The sequence below is a fragment of the Temnothorax nylanderi genome, unplaced genomic scaffold (assembly GCF_030848795.1).
Source record: "Temnothorax nylanderi isolate EJ_2023f unplaced genomic scaffold, tnyl_v1.0 TNYL_tig0102_pilon, whole genome shotgun sequence".
Lineage (NCBI taxonomy): Eukaryota > Metazoa > Arthropoda > Insecta > Hymenoptera > Formicidae > Temnothorax > Temnothorax nylanderi.
Genome location: NW_027249164.1, coordinates 385,872 through 401,801, shown reverse-complemented (window position 1 = coordinate 401,801; position 15,930 = coordinate 385,872). Strand labels below are relative to the sequence as shown.

The 15,930-nt window shown below is 41.9% G+C and overlaps 1 protein-coding gene and 1 long non-coding RNA gene across 4 annotated transcripts in view; one reads left to right on the top strand and one right to left on the bottom strand.

The window, feature by feature from the left end:
* LOC139775706 (uncharacterized) overlaps positions 1 to 15,930 on the top strand; it is a 127,216-nt gene that overhangs the window by 45,023 nt on the left and 66,263 nt on the right. For both annotated transcript variants that reach the window (XR_011718906.1, XR_011718907.1), the window contains 2 exons: positions 11,489 to 11,929; positions 12,515 to 12,561. This is a non-coding gene — a long non-coding RNA (uncharacterized lncRNA). The remainder of the gene's footprint in view (positions 1 to 11,488; positions 11,930 to 12,514; positions 12,562 to 15,930) is intronic.
* Positions 1 to 15,930, bottom strand: part of LOC139775697 (tachykinin-like peptides receptor 99D) — a 74,378-nt gene that overhangs the window by 42,297 nt on the left and 16,151 nt on the right. The gene's annotated exons all lie outside the window — the stretch shown is intronic.

The following is a 15,930-nucleotide window of genomic DNA, read 5'->3' as shown; positions in this document are numbered from 1 at the left end:
GACAACTTGCCAGGCACTTGCAGACTCCCCGACCGCATTCTTCGCCGTGGAATTGAAATTCTCGGGGCGTCTTTAGAAACGTTGGCGAGCCGCGGGCCGACCCGCTTCGATACAGTAACAGTCCTAGTTTATGGCACTAGTTTATGAGCGTTCCGTCGTCTTTTATGTAATTTTCAAGGAATATCTTGCCGCGCAACGAGTCGTCGCTGAAGAAGAGAGAAACGTAAAAAGATTTGTCGCGACGAGGGTTTAGTCTTGTCAGGCGGGTGACTTAAAAAAATGCCGGCGCTTAATACGGTGTTACTGCTCGACCGAGCGAGAAAAGCGCTGAGAGAGGCACGCTTGAGAATTATGCTCTAAACGATAATAACGTTTTCTTATAATTTCTTCGCGCTTACGGGAGGGAAAAACCGCGTGAGATTTATACCGAAGCGCTCCGCCAAAGCGAGGAAAACGTACAAAGGATAATGGAACTTAAATTCCCCGACTAATCTTGAAAAATCGGACACGTTCCACGTTGGTAAATTCGTTGGCCGACGAGTCGAAATTTGATATACTGCTTTCGTGATGTCGATGATTCGGCGAATTCGACGACGCTATATCGCTTTCCGTATAATCGGTTAGCTAATTCGGGAATTGGCGCGATTTGATATTGCGACGAACGATATTTTATTTTTCGCAGTTCACCCTCTGAATACGCAGTCAGAAGAAACTGCACGCGATATCTGGGTCATACCGCACAGTTATTCCACCGTATGTCCTTGTAATATGTAAAACGGAATGTAGAAATTCTGTGTCCTGCTGGTTCGATAAAAGTCAAATTTGCAGTGGGCTTTTGTGTTGCTTTCTATTTGTGTATATGTTCGTTCTTCGTCCCGACTTGTACCGTACACGTGCCTTCGATCCTCGTTGTTCTCCTCAGAGAACTAGCAGTGCATTTTTAGATAACAATATGAGACAAAAACAGCGATAACGACGGGTACTCGTCACTAAAACTGACATTTCCGCTTTATTGTTCATGCACGTGTTTCTTCCGCCGACGGGAATATCTATTCTCTTCAAGTTTCGCATTTACAATAACGCGCGACCTTAAAGCTCTTTAAGCTGGAATAAACGATTTCAGCTAAAAGCTATTTTTTGCCAAAATCTATTATTAACGCCACGCTACCATCTTTTTGAATTTATCGGCCTGTCAACATACGTCTAGCATATTTTTTAGCCCTTGTGAATATACGCGGCAGTATTGTTAATTAATTTCTCGACTTTTCAAAGAACTGAATACTTAATAAAGTTGCGACTATATCGAATGTAATGCATCGAAGGTTTCGAAATTCACCGTACCATAAGCTTTCAATTCATGAAAGGATAAATTTGTAATAAGATAAAACGAACTTCGAACCGGAAAGCTTCCGTTATTAAAAAAAAAACTCGGCACTGAAAGAATCAAGTAACAAAGCATATGTATTACGTATGAATTTTCTAAGCAATTTTTTGAAAAATTACATATTTCAAATTTTCTGCTCTCTAATATGACATTTTCTCGGGTTAACCATTAAATGCACTTTTTTTCGCAGTATTCTAAGTACTTTTTTAATAAGTAATGACCTTCTAGCCCTTCCCATCCAGAAGGGAAAAAAGGACTGGAAGGGTCAGAGAAGACCTTTTATAGATGTGCAAAGCCACGCGTTTTCAGCTGAAACTTCATAAGAAAGAGTAGACGGAGCATCGGAAAGTCGCTTTGCATATATGCAAAGCTGCGAACTTAAGGGTTAAGCTGATTTTATTCACAGTAGATACATCCAGTACTCGCGACGTAACGATAGTGATTGAGATTGTATTCGAGCACTATTTCAATCACGATTACACGCCTTTGGTGCCCTTGATATGCGGGAGAACGCGTAATTTCATAGTTTAACATATAAATTGGAATTAGTTCATCAGTTATTGATATCTACCGTATGCGAGGCCACAACCGATTGACAATCCTTCTCTCTATGCTCCGTATCGAATAATTTAATATGTACCTGCAATGTGCTTCGATAAGAACGAATTCCATTGCGGTCGCGATATTCAATCGCAATGCATTTAAATGAGTCGCTCAATGCGCACCTCGACCGCTCGATCTTTCTATGATGCTCCGATTGTTCTTGTTTTTATCTGCATTGGAAAATGTATTGCGTTTGCAGCGAGATTACGTTGCTGCGCGTTGTTGACGACATCTGAGTGGCAACATTCGCTGACTTAATATCGGCGACGTTACGTCGGTAGAAATTTGAGCGGTTGTCTCTCGCGAAAGTCAATTTACAGTGCTCCTGTATAAACATGTAGCGCAGAATTCTCAAGAAGCCGAGAAAAATTTCATTAACTCGCCGAGGATGTTACACGAGTCGAGGACGAGAGAGAGGATTCGAGGAGCGGTTACGCTTGCTCCTTGAAGACTTACGATCACGAATCCCCTTATCCTTGCATCTTCCCTTGAATTTCCTCTCGTTTCCCTTGGTGATCTGAATTATTAATGCGGGCTTCGTTCCCGTGTATCGAGATAGTCTTCGCGCACGCGAAATCAGCCCCGTGCGCGCTGTATATCTACACACGTATGTTAATGCGAAGCGAGATGCGGCGCGCTGTTAATACGATTAGCCCCGCGGTAATGGAGTACGCGGGAGCCGCCGGGTTGTTGGCGAAGTGGCGCCTGATCGTGTTATCAAGACACTGTCAATACTTCCCGAAGCGGTCCAAGTGCCACAGAAGCTGCTGTGTTACAAAGAGAAGACGTCTCTCGGTGTGGGCGTGCGCGCCCACGATTCGTTGTCATCCACGTCCCGTGCAGGTGGTCCCCGTTGTTATAAGCCGGATATAACATATCGTGATGATTTACAGAACGAATACGAGCGTTATTGAACGTGGAGACTTTTGGGTCATCGTTGCGGTGACGACGACGACGACGACGACGACGACGACGACGTGAAGTCGTTATGGATGATCTCGTTATCGATGGTCTGTCAATATGGGATTCTCAATTTCTCAATAGTGGCACCGACATGACAGCGATAAAGACTGATGCCATTCGGGCGCTAATGAGTTATAAAAGCACGAAGGGGGCTCGACTCTCTCCTGGAAAAGTCGCCGGACTGACAAAAGGAATAGACTTGTTCTTAGACAGAGCCTTCAGGAATCGCGCTGAGTTCTGAATAAGTAATTACGTGCTAATTTTCAACAAATAATTAAGAGCTCTTTGGAGCAAAAATTTAAAACAAAGCAAAATGGAAATCAAAATAATAATATTAATGCAAACTAGAAACAAAGTCAAAATTAAATTTCTCGTGCAAGTGTTTTTGATTTAATTAAAAATATCAATTGTCGATATTTATTTAAATCTAACTTGGAAGCAAAATATTTTTCTAGACTAGAACTGCGTGTGACAATATTTATTAATGCAATTTGGAGACATTTTAACAGAATTCAACGTTTGCACCTATTAAAATTTAGAGAAAGATAATAGAGAAGTGTGTGACTTGATGTGATTTTTCGCGATAACTTAAAAGCGAGAAAAAAACAAAAAAGAAAATGTAGACAGTTAAAGATATCGAATTGCGTTCTTGCTTTTAATTACACCTCTTCGGCGCAATTAACTCGCCAAATACGCCGATTTATTTAACGGACTTATTTGAAAATAGCGAAATAAGTTCAAGTTTGTCTCCTCAGCCTCGTTATACGTGGCATAATCTCGTAACTAATGCGCATAATTCTCGAGCTAACGGTGAATGTAATAACAGCCATAATTGTTGCTAATGAATTTTACATTATCGTGCCAAAGCCGGTGAACGTTACGCTGCTTTTGCACTGCGTGTCTCTTTCAATAGTTCTCACAACAGATGGGACGCTTGCAGCCGTTGGTGTAAATAAATGACGGGTTCTCGCGGCGGAAAATTTTTTTTCTTTCTTTTTCTCGCGTATTCTCCTGATGTTACGTCGTATCCTTCTATTACTGGCTTCATAATCCTGATGCTATAAACGGTCATAAGTTGGTTTACGACCGTTGACCATCCAGGTGGTGAGATCGATCGACTCGCCCGACCCATGACCGATGATTAACGACGGATCGTTCCGCTCGCGCATCTCATTTGCGCGAAAATCCACACGCCACCGACTTATCTCAGAGAATCCATATCCGTTATTTCGTCGAATTACATCGCGTAAAGGTGGAAGTAGAAAGAAAATGAATAAAGATATGACGATTGTGCGCCATACGTGGAAAGAATCTTTAGGTTCTCGAAACGAAGCATCCGTATGCTCGGAGTCTCTTGGGAAATTTGAATTTGTGGGAGGCTGTATTGTTCATACACAAGACACGAGAGCTTTGTACCAGCCAAGATCCGCACTAATAGAGACGGCGCTTTATGTAAGCATAATTTCTGCCGCATAATAATACGCGCGGAAGCGGATAGGGGATATTGTTCGGTTGGATTTAAGGGGAGCTATATATACGATGTAGAGCTTGCGAGCCAGCCAGATTCGAAATAGCACTTATTGTTAGTGGTGCATATGGGTATGCGGCAAGTTCTTAAACGGTGAGCGAGATGATATCTCTGGTTAAATCTCTCTTAATAACGACATAATTATTTATAAATATTTAACGTCGATTATCTTTTAGATTATTTTTAGAAAGGGTTTTTCGCTTCTCACGTGCTACATTTTACGCTAGAAATGTGTTAAGACGTTCCCAGAAACGGTTTTATGAGCAGGCAGTCCGTTTTACTGATCGAGCTGCTCTCGGGACGCAGTAGGGACACATTCATAATTCAGAAACTGTTGCCGTTGACCTTCTTCGCGACGGGAACAGCGTAAAAATCCGTTTATTTCCGGCGATGTTTATTCATGGCGCGCCAATAGCGCGCCTACACGCGTCCCCGCAAACGGAAATGACATTTAAATGAAGTTATTATGCCCGCTATGCCCGCTATCGTAACTTATGAGTAAATAAGCGCGAACGGATCCTGTGCGGAACAATAAACTCGCATCCGCCAACGAGCGACGGCTGCCTCGAGGCCGCGATTTTGCCGCGAGCCTGATGGCGCAAGTTTCGATCGTACGGTGTGTGTGCATCAGGTAAAAACCACTCGCGAAATCGGGCCACGATGGTTCTCCATCCTCCGCCGACGTTTCCCTTTAGAAACGTCGGATTGAAGCGCATAGTTAGGCAGCTATTGTTAATACTGCGGCTTCCGTTGTTTCGTTCCGCGGCTCGTATCGGAAGTTGCGCACCCCCATCCCTCGATTCTTCGAGTCTCCCATCGATTTTACCACGGTTAAAATTTCGCGCGCGGTACCAGGCGAAAACCGAACACCGCGCGCGCTTTAATATCGTATACCCGCCCCGGCCGGGCCGCGCGGAGATAGAACAAAGTTTTATGAAGTAGAAATTCGATAGGCTCCAGCCCTCGGATCTTTTCTTCTTATACGAGCCACGAAATGGGATAGCTTTTCACCGGGGTCGATATATATACGGAAAGTGATAGCAGGTTGCACGGTCTTGATAGCATCCGGCTGAACGAAAATGTAGTTCTGTATTTCTTCCACGTCGTGGAAGTATCGCCCGGCCCAAGCAACTGCCGGAAGGAACAATCTAATATCGATCGCGTTCGCGGCTTGCTCCATTAACGACTCGCACGCCGCGCCGCGCCGCGTCTTGCGCGATCGCTATGTGGAACGACTGCACTTACCAAAATTTCACTATTAAATTTCAAATCAAACGGATTGTAGGACGACTTGTGAGTGAAGTGCAGGGGAGTGGCCTAAGTGAAATAGACACTTTCGTAATTCCATCCCGCGACTTCTCGCAGCGGCTAAAACCAGTCCATTTTCAGGCGACGTATGCAGTCGTATCGATATTTCACTTGTGATATATAGATCCCACATCGGCGAAATAAGGCGAAACTCAAAAATATGTGTCGAGGGGGAAAAAAAAATTGTCAAATACCTATGAGAAGAATCTTAAATACCCTATTACTATAATAATAGATACTTTTACGGCAGATAAGGCGGCAATCTTCTCTGGAATACCCGGGCGAGATCGTTCCATCAAACTTCGGCGGCAAGTTTCCAAACAGGAATCTATTTCAAGGTTATAGCTTTCGATAGCAATATGTACTTGAAATTTACGACCTACATCAGTAATGTTATATGTCACTTGTAACTTATGATGAAACGATAAAATTCGTACGTTCCGCTTAAAATTACATCAATGCATTTAGATGATTTATTTTATGACTGTTGAATTTTATCTTCCGTGAATATCGTTATAATTGCTTGGTATAAAATAGTCGGTTATTTAATCATACGCGTGTAAATCTGGGTCGACTTACGATAAAGATAGATAATTATAATTTGTTGTAATAACTCAAACGAACGCAATATTAAAAAATATTTCATTATCAGTACATCTATCTCCTCTTACTCGTTGATGTTGCATAACAAGAAATATAGGAGCTGGAAATAAAAAAGTCGGCAATGATTAATGCGCGGAAGCACCGCTAATGAACAACGTTATCGCTTTTTTTAATCCGTCGAAATTAAGATGGATAGCCTTCAACCTCAGATACAAATCACCCGACACTTTGTAATTATTAGAACGCGGTATGCTTGCATACCGGATCGATTCAACACCTTCGATGAACATGTTACAATTAGGTGCTAACCCCAAATGTTGCCCGTGTCAACAAAGAGATATTCTACGAAAATTGCACAGCCATATATATAACCACCGGCAACGGATCGGTTGTTTACATCGCAAGGGAGCCTGATCGCAAGCGATCATTTAAATTTCGACCGTGAAAGTAAAGTCTAGGGATCTCGGTTGCAAGGAAAGAGTTATATCTGCTGGTAGAGCGGGGAAGGATTCTCGGGAGAATCGTAAAATGGGGATGTAAGAACCATGCTGAGTTTATGAGTCGATTACCTTGCATGTTTTTGCGGAGTTGACACCGTCAGAAATTCATGACCGACGAACAACTTACAAAATGCAAGTCACTTCGTGTATCGCAATTTTTACGATAATTTACAGTTTCATAAAAATGCTCTAATAAAACAAGGTCTTGTGATAATCGTTGATCAATTTACTGATTTAAGAAGTAAGGATAAAACTGTTCAAATTAATCACTTGAAAAAAATTTCTTTTCCGCTGTACTTTACAGAAAACTTTAATAATCAATTTTATTAGGTATAGTTATGATAAACTACAGTAAAATATGTAAAAACACGTATGTACATGGAATTACATTAGTTGTATAGAAATTGATATCGAGATTAAAAACATATTTATTTCGAAAGAGTTTCTTGCTTTTTATCATAATACTCTAGAACGAAAGTTAATGGACAAAAAGTTTTGATTTGATGAACCGAAAAACCTCTCGTCTCGAGAACAAAACGGTTCCGTGGATGGAAAGTAACAAAAAAGAAGGAACTGTATCGTCTGGTTGAAGGGGGGAGTTAAGTCGATCGATCTTTAACTTTCACCCAGAATCGACATGGAGAAAAAGTTACACGTTACTTCTTTATGCCTCCCGTCTACTCGTGCACTCACGATTTCGCATTCGCTGTAAAACATACAGCTCCGTTTCCTCGCACTTGCGAGGTATGCTCGCAACGGTATTTCAATAATGGAACAATCTCCCGTGGGGTCTTGTAGTTATTCTTTACGAGTTAAGATAATGAAGATTGCAAGAATTCCATTTAACCCTCAAGACTTCTGAAATTGGGGAGGAGGGGTCGATGGGCAAAGTTAACGATTATTGAAATCGCAAGAAACATGAAAAGCGAATGGAAAACCGCAAGTGCTCGTAGTCGCGTAGCTTGGAAGATCCTTGAACGAGCGGTTTTTTTTCTTATGCATAAAAATAAAGTTTTGTAACCGCGTCGTTGTTACAGCGATTTAAAATACAGAAAATGCAAAATTGATAATAGTCCAAAGCTGAACTCGCAAGTTCATCGAGGAGCATGTTTCCATTACTGATGGCACTCGAGTAGCTGTCTCAACGTAAAAAGCGAATTTCATTTGCCACGTATACCGTCAACACAAAACGTTGTAGCATTGCGCTAAATCTCCGATTTCAGAGGTTTAAACGAAGGGCACTTCGCCAGTCATTAATATCCCTGATATACGCGACGTCGGAACAATAATTGGAGAGTGTCAATGCGTCAGACACACATTAATACGTAAAATTGATAATCCCTAATTAGGAGAACAAGAGACTACTGCCTTAGTCATCAATGCCAACAGACGTCAAATACGTGTCTGTTCATAAAACGGATCGCGCCGACCGACCGTCCATTCACCGATCTTCACGAGCTTTGACGCCTTTGACGTAAATGTATTCCGAATACACGTTCCTAAATGTGATACAAAAATACGGTTCACGTGACATCGTGCGGAGAGTATTAACGATTTAATATTATTAAAGCACCGTGAGGTTAATCCATCAGTCGGATCAAAGGACGGTCTGCGTCACTTAGAAAATGGCTTTAGCACATCGAGTCGACCGGATACATATAAGCGTATAATTCGACTTATCCTACGAGCAAGTAGACATTATTTTTTGTCCTTTTCACTCGCGTTTTGTCACGCCAGCATTAGGATGGCCATTGTCGCGGATAAAAATCTCGTAACTGCGTCGCAGGCACAAAAAATTAGACCGTCGAATAAAAATTCGTTTGCACGGCCCTTTTTGTTTAAAATAAAGTTCGATAGGGATAGGCACGCCTGCGATCGTTTAACCTTTCACGGAATACGTTTAAACTTTGACCATAACACTTTCGGAACTTGCGGCATCGCTCGCGTCAGCGTTCATGCTTGTCACTAAATCGATCCAGCTTTCATGCTTTCGAACGCGAGACACACCTCCCTCTTCTTAAATGACTTTTGAAGATTATATAGGGCGACAATGTGTTAAGATGAATGACAATGCATGCACGTGTAATCTCCGGTGTTCATGTTTAATTTATATTGGTATCGCGATTGCTTCAACAAGATTGGAGGACATTGTTTCGTGGGTATATGGACGATCGGTTGCCCCAATTCCGTAAGATTTTTCATCCTAATAAATTGTAGAGATATGACACGTAATTTTAGTCAAAAATAATAGTTTTGTATAGAGAAAAAAAATAATATAAAGAAAAGAATGTTTAAAAAATTTAGGAAAAGAGGAAAATTTAAAGGAATATTAAGCACTGAAAGCAGAATTTCTTGCAGGTTTATTTGATATATAACCGATGTAGGGCACATCATTCTGTTGCAAGTTAGATGTAGCAATGTAACAATGTAGAATTATTACATCACGATCATTCATACCGCATAATTAAATGCCTGCATGCGCCGTACATCCGTATGCATATAACTGATGTTTTAATTACGAATGCTTGATTTCTCGACGCAAGCTTCCAGTGTAACATCGATTTGATGTTGTTATCGCGACTAATAAATAACATTGGACGCGTAGATCTGCATCGCATGATCTATGCTATATTTACATAAACCATTTTGAAACGGATTTTGTTAGATATAACTGTTTATCGAAACAGTTCGATACTTTTTTTTAGATTAAATTGATACGATTGTATTTATAATTATATTTTTATGTTTCTGATTATGGACACGATCTCTGTGTGACATAAATTAAACTCGTATGTACAGTGGCTCGTCGTGACTTTACGTGATTGTCGTCTCACGTCTTTTATCCCTATTTAAGAAATGAATATTCTGATAGAAGAGTACACAATCTTTAATTGCACGATATATGCTCCCTCTAAGTACATACACTTATTGAATCTGCAGAAGCAGCGCGGCAATTATCGGAGAATCGATTTTATCGAAATTGTACGCTGATATCGCCGGACATGACTAAACTGTAGCCTGTCTACATGACAATTAAGCCGGCTTTCCGTCGCTGCTTTATTCATACTATTAAGCTTGACTTGTAAATCACTGACAAAGTCAAGTCATTGTAAACACGACGTACAATAATATTTCACTCACGCGTTTGTGAATTTTTCTATTCATGTTTCTTGTGCGTTTTACATGAATTTCTTACATGTATTACGGGGCGTAGAAACCTGAAGTTTTGATCGATCATCAGGCGTAACAGATGTATGGACATGGCATTTGAATATACGGGACGTTACGCGGATCGGATTAAGAAAATCAAATTTGCGAATGGAATAAAATATGATCGAGCTGAACGCGACCTCTGATGCGATTTGCAATACGCCGCGAAATTTGATTTGTAAGCCGTTGCGTATATGAGAAGTAAATTTTCCCCGCGCGGGTTCCTCGTCAATGCGAAAAGCCCGGGAGCATTCATAGAATGCTCTTATACCTGAAACCGCTTTGAATAGCAAACGCCGTATCGCCAAACGTACGGCGGAGTTTGATACGCGAAACCCCCGGACGATACACTATGTGAATGCCTCGAAATTACGAGAATTACTAATGCCATTTCACGATTTGAAGGTAAAGCGATAGATGTACGTTACACGTATGGGCGCGTAACATTGCATTTCATCCGCTTACAAGCCGTAGTGCGATACTTGCCCCCGTTCCGAGCGATGACGGAGTAACATTAGCAACGTGATACTTTTTTTACGTTATATTCGTAATCATATATTTAGAACGCGTTATACAAAATGCGTCTGCCTTGCATAACGTAATTTTACACACCTAAATCGTCGCGTTATATAACGTTTTATAACGTCATTAAAAATTAATCCGATCGTGTGCGGTAAGCCGGTAAGTTAAAAACGTTTCCGCGTTAATAACGGGTTTCAGTAATTTTATGACTATGACCTTCGTTACGTTATGTTCATCTCTGCAAAGTCTCAATCCGACAAATCCGCTTCGTTGGCACATATTGATATCGATTTTTCGACATTTATTTCCTCGCGCGCTCGCACTATGTCCGTTAATCTTTCATTTTATATACGATAGCCTCAGCGTGACATATGTAATGTACTCAACAAAAGCAACGGCGACACCCGTCTTTTGTTGATTCTAATAAGGCATCCGAGGTCGGGGGGGGGGGGGAAGCGTTGGCTTTGTCACGCAGAATACACCGGCGCGATTAAACTTGCCGGTTGGGTACATACCGCGATTTTAACCGGAAGTTTGTCAAACGTTATATTCCACGGAGGCCGCATATTCGAAGTTCTGAAGATTTATCGAGTGTCCCGTAAATCGTATTTAATCATGTTTTGATATTTGGCGATTGTGAGTGATATACTATGTTTACGCGAGCGTTACTTCTGTAGTAACTTACGATAATTCACTCGTTTACGCGGAGTAAATTATCGTAAGTTACTACAAAATCCCGTTTACGCGAAGGAAAATCCCGTTTAATACGCGAAGGAATTATCGTAAGTCACTACAGAAGTAACGCTCGCGTAAACGTAGTAATAGACACGAATGTGAATGTTCATAAATCGATTATTTTAATTGCAGTTGACCAAAATCGCCTGACAAGCAGCAAGTGTAGCGTCGTCGGCTCGCGACGCGACGGTTGCTCCTGGCGAGTGAAGTTGGCCGCGCGCCGCGCGATTTACGAAAGTCTCCGCCATCTTAGCGTCTATACCTCCCTGCCTGCGCGGGACATCACGGGTCGACGTGACGGGCGTCGAGCGGATCGTATAGTTTAGTTCGTAGTTTCTTCGACGTAATTCTTTCGTCGCCGTGTAATTAAGTACGTGCCGCGTCGCGAGATTAATACCGGGAGTGCCGTGCAAAGTGTCGCGCGATCATTAGCGACGATATTTTCGCGTGTGAACGTCGCGAGTGAGCGCGCCGACCGACGCCGACGGAGGCCGGAGACGCAGCAACGGAGGAGGATCGTGGAGAGGAGGAGGGGGCCTGGGAGGCATCGGGCGACGGCGGAGCGATCGTGGGGTGAGTAATTGTTATTCGTTTATTATTTTGCTGTCCCGTGTCCCGTGGCGGATTCCGCCACTTTCGAGGTTAACTCCGGCGCAATTTCGGCCGGAGTTCGATCTCCGGCATATGCGATATAAGAGATAATACGTCGCGCAAACGCTCCGTCCTCCGTCACGAGCGATGGCAGCTGCTGGAAAAGTGTTATTTCCGGTTGCGCTTGTGTCAGTTGTGGTTGTCAAGAGAGAGTTGGCGAACTTTTTAACTTTCTGGCGACAGCAACTGACAATCGGCAACCGAAAATAGCACTTTTTGGAGAGACGGTGCATTTGCGACGTATTCGTAGAACCTTATTTCGGCTTTATTCGCACGGTCGTAATAATTACTTGCACGATTTTTCGCGGATTAATTATACGAACGAGTTAACGCGGAAATATACAGCCGCTTGCGGCGGCCGCGATCGTTTCTTGCCAATTCTTGCATTTTAAAATCAGATATTTGTTAAAATAACGTTCTAAAAATTTAACGGGCGCGATAATTACTTACTTCAAGTATCGTTTATCTTGGACGCTATTTTAATGTAAAAATATTTCTATGTTACAGATCAACGCAGGGTTACGACTTACAACTCCGCTGTTGCGCATCGGCCGGTGAGTTATTTTTTTATTTCAATATCAAGGCAATGGATTCGTAAAAATTATATTACAAACGTAAATAAAATGTATGCATGAGAAATGAGATCTTATATATAAAAGAATCACGAATAGTCTTTCTAACAATTATTACAAATGAACTAATAGATATATTATTATACTAATCTATTGCCTTGAAATGGATAGGCTCGGAAATGGACTCTAGAGCCTATAGAAAATATTTTTATAATTTATGATTTATGTAAATAAAAGTAGGGGTAGGCTGACTAGGCAGGTGTGTTCCAGTCAGCCTACCTCTACTCATGTTGCTGAGGGTCACTGGTCAAGACACGAGAACTTGCACGAATTCTTTCGAACGGTGGCGTTCCTGCGAACTTTTGACGTTTCTCAAACGAGATTCCATGAATTTTTCTCTCGCCACCGATAGAAGAATTTCCCGTTCGGTCATACGAAGCAAGGCTCGCGTGGTTACACACAGACGGAGACCATCTCGACATGCATATCCCCGTGGGAGTGCGCAAATCGGCGACGGCGCCGCCGGTGTCGGACGAAAGATTTGCGGCCGCGCGGCTCTCACGCCGCGAGAATACCGCCGGAACGAGCGAAGTCAATAATTATTTGACAAATTAAATTCTGTACGTGCATATTGGATAATCGCTTGAGGGAAATAACACGCTCGGAGCACACAGCTTACATCGTATAGGTATCATGAATCACCGACGCTGCAGCCGACACGGGTTTGCATGCACGGGCGCAAGATATTACATTATATAAGAAATATAACATTATCGAAAATGTAAATGTGAAGAAAATCAAGTTGTTACACGCGAAAATGGCGAAACGTGAGATCTGATATCATGTTTATATTGTATTAAAAAAGTCGTATAATTTTGTTTTACTACAAAATATTTAAGATAATATTTTCTACAAAATATAAAAAAAAATAGATCTTCTATAAATCGTATCTATAAATAAATTTTCTGTGTAATGGTAATTAATTCTCGGGATGGCTATCTATATGTCGATTGAATAATTACATTAATAGATAATTGAAGAGCTATCACAGTCATAAATCATGGCAGTTTGCTACACAAATTACGCGGATATGATCATGGAAGATATGAAGTTTGTCTAGTAATTACATTGCAACAGTAAAATTGTACATACATATTCGAAATGTTATTAATTTAAACGAACTAGCGCACTATCGTAACAGCAAATATATATAGTGAAGGTATAATAACGTGTTTTCCATAAACATAATTAGCATATTTATTATGCATATTGATTACATATTAAATACATTTTTGAGAGGGAGTGTTTCCATGTATATGAATCTAAATAAGATTATTAATGCGATAATAGTGCGCAACAATTCATTTATTAGTTTGCATTTCGCAGTTTTGAGCGTAGAGGAATATTCGTTTAAGAGTTTCACCGGGAAAAATTATTTTCTTATTTCGTGTAGATATCAATTTGCTCTTTCTTCTCAAAGGTTCCCTCCCGTCTCCGGTTTTAGTATAATTTTCTGCCGTACTCGGAAGGCACTTCTGAGAAATTGATCGTCGATTTATCAAAGGGGAGCTTTGCGTTTGTAAAAAGTCACGCTTTTCGAGCAAAATTTATTTACATTTATTACATCAATGTTCTTACATTAGACTTTTGCGAAAGTTTCTCCTTAAAAAGATCGAGTCCGAGTATTTATTCATGCGATTCGCCGACAGTTAAGCGCTTTATGATTATATTTGCAAACCATTAAACTCCCTGGCTGTCACAATTCTCATGAGATTCTCACCTTCGTTTTTGGGCTTTCGGACTTTATTCTCCTTCTTTCTCTTTTTCCGTCTTTCTCTTTCACATAAAAAGAGTACGTATTTATTTGTGGAAAACCTACGGTCGCGAGATTCGTAGAGACATGATTTCTAAGAGCGCGTAAAAAGCCACATCTCGCCAGCTCATTTTTCTCGGGTGGAACTCACCACCGCGCACCGGCGACGACGGCGTCAGTTCGATTGCTCTCGCGAACGAGAGAGCTCGACGGGTGCGGTACGCTACGCGGTAACCGCAGTGGTAGAGTAGCTCAGCTTGTACATGCAACGTAATACGACGACGTGCATTGTTCAAATGGATAAAAGCGGGAGAGTCACTTGAGCGAAATCGTGCGCGAGATGGGAAATGCATGTTTTTAACTGAAACCGATGCGGCGGCACTCATTGGGCCCGAGGGCAAGGGCGGTGCGTTAAAATTCCGCTATGAGTATCGGCTAAACAACACTCAACCCAGGGCATCCTTGCAATTTCCAACTTTAACGTACAGCTCCCTCCCTCCCTCCCTCTCTCTCTCTCTCTCTCTCTCTCTCTCTCTCTCTCTCTCTCTCTCTCTCTCTCTCTCTCTCTCTCTCTCTCTCTCTCTCTCTCTCTCTCTCTCTCTCTCTCTCTCTCTCTCTCTCTCTCTCTCTCTCTCTCCCCCTCTCTCCCTCCCTCTCCCTATGCACCTTTACATATTTAAGAGTCACATTGGACGCGCAAAGTAGGGCTCATTTTACTCACCAAAGTTCCGACGCCGACATCGACCTCCGCCGGCGAAAATTGATTTTCTAACGAAATGTAACCGGCAACGAGATATTTTTCTGCCTGCAAAAAGCCCGCCAAGTAATGCCGTTTTACATGGAAATTTGTCTCGACCAAAGCTCGATGTATACACTCGGATACCTCGATCTCGAGTAACGAATTGCAAACAGCTGCGTTTGTTCTCGATGGAAATCGTATTAGAATATGAGAGAGAAACTTTGATAAATGACGATCATACGGAAGTTTATGACGCGATTTGTGTAACTGCGATATGGGTGAGACGTGACTTAACGACGTCACGGGAATCGATTACTTTTCAGGAAGAAAGATCATTAAGCACGTCGCGCGTAACATGTCCACTTTCAATATTCACCCTCTCCCCCTACTATCGGTCTCATTTATTACACGCGGGGGATGAATGATCGTCGTTTTTCTAACACGGTTTCTGATTGAATTCCACGTTTCTCTCAAGGGGACGCGATTTCTTTGTCGCCGGTAAAAAAAGCACGACTTGTGTGTACACCACTTGTGCCCCATGAGGAAAACGTCATCGCGGAAGAAACATATCCTGGGAGGGCATCTATCATACCGTTGGAATTCCTCGAGAACGCCGAGGCCGGCGGTGTGTGTTACGGATGATCCGTGTAACATGCTGAAAATTATATTCGAACTTCCGTGTATATGTTACGTATACACACGTAAGGCATCACGTCGGCACGCACAAACAAGAGCGGCAAAGTTTCTTTTTTACTTCGCACACAAGAACGAAGTTGACGGTACAATTTATATCGTTCGT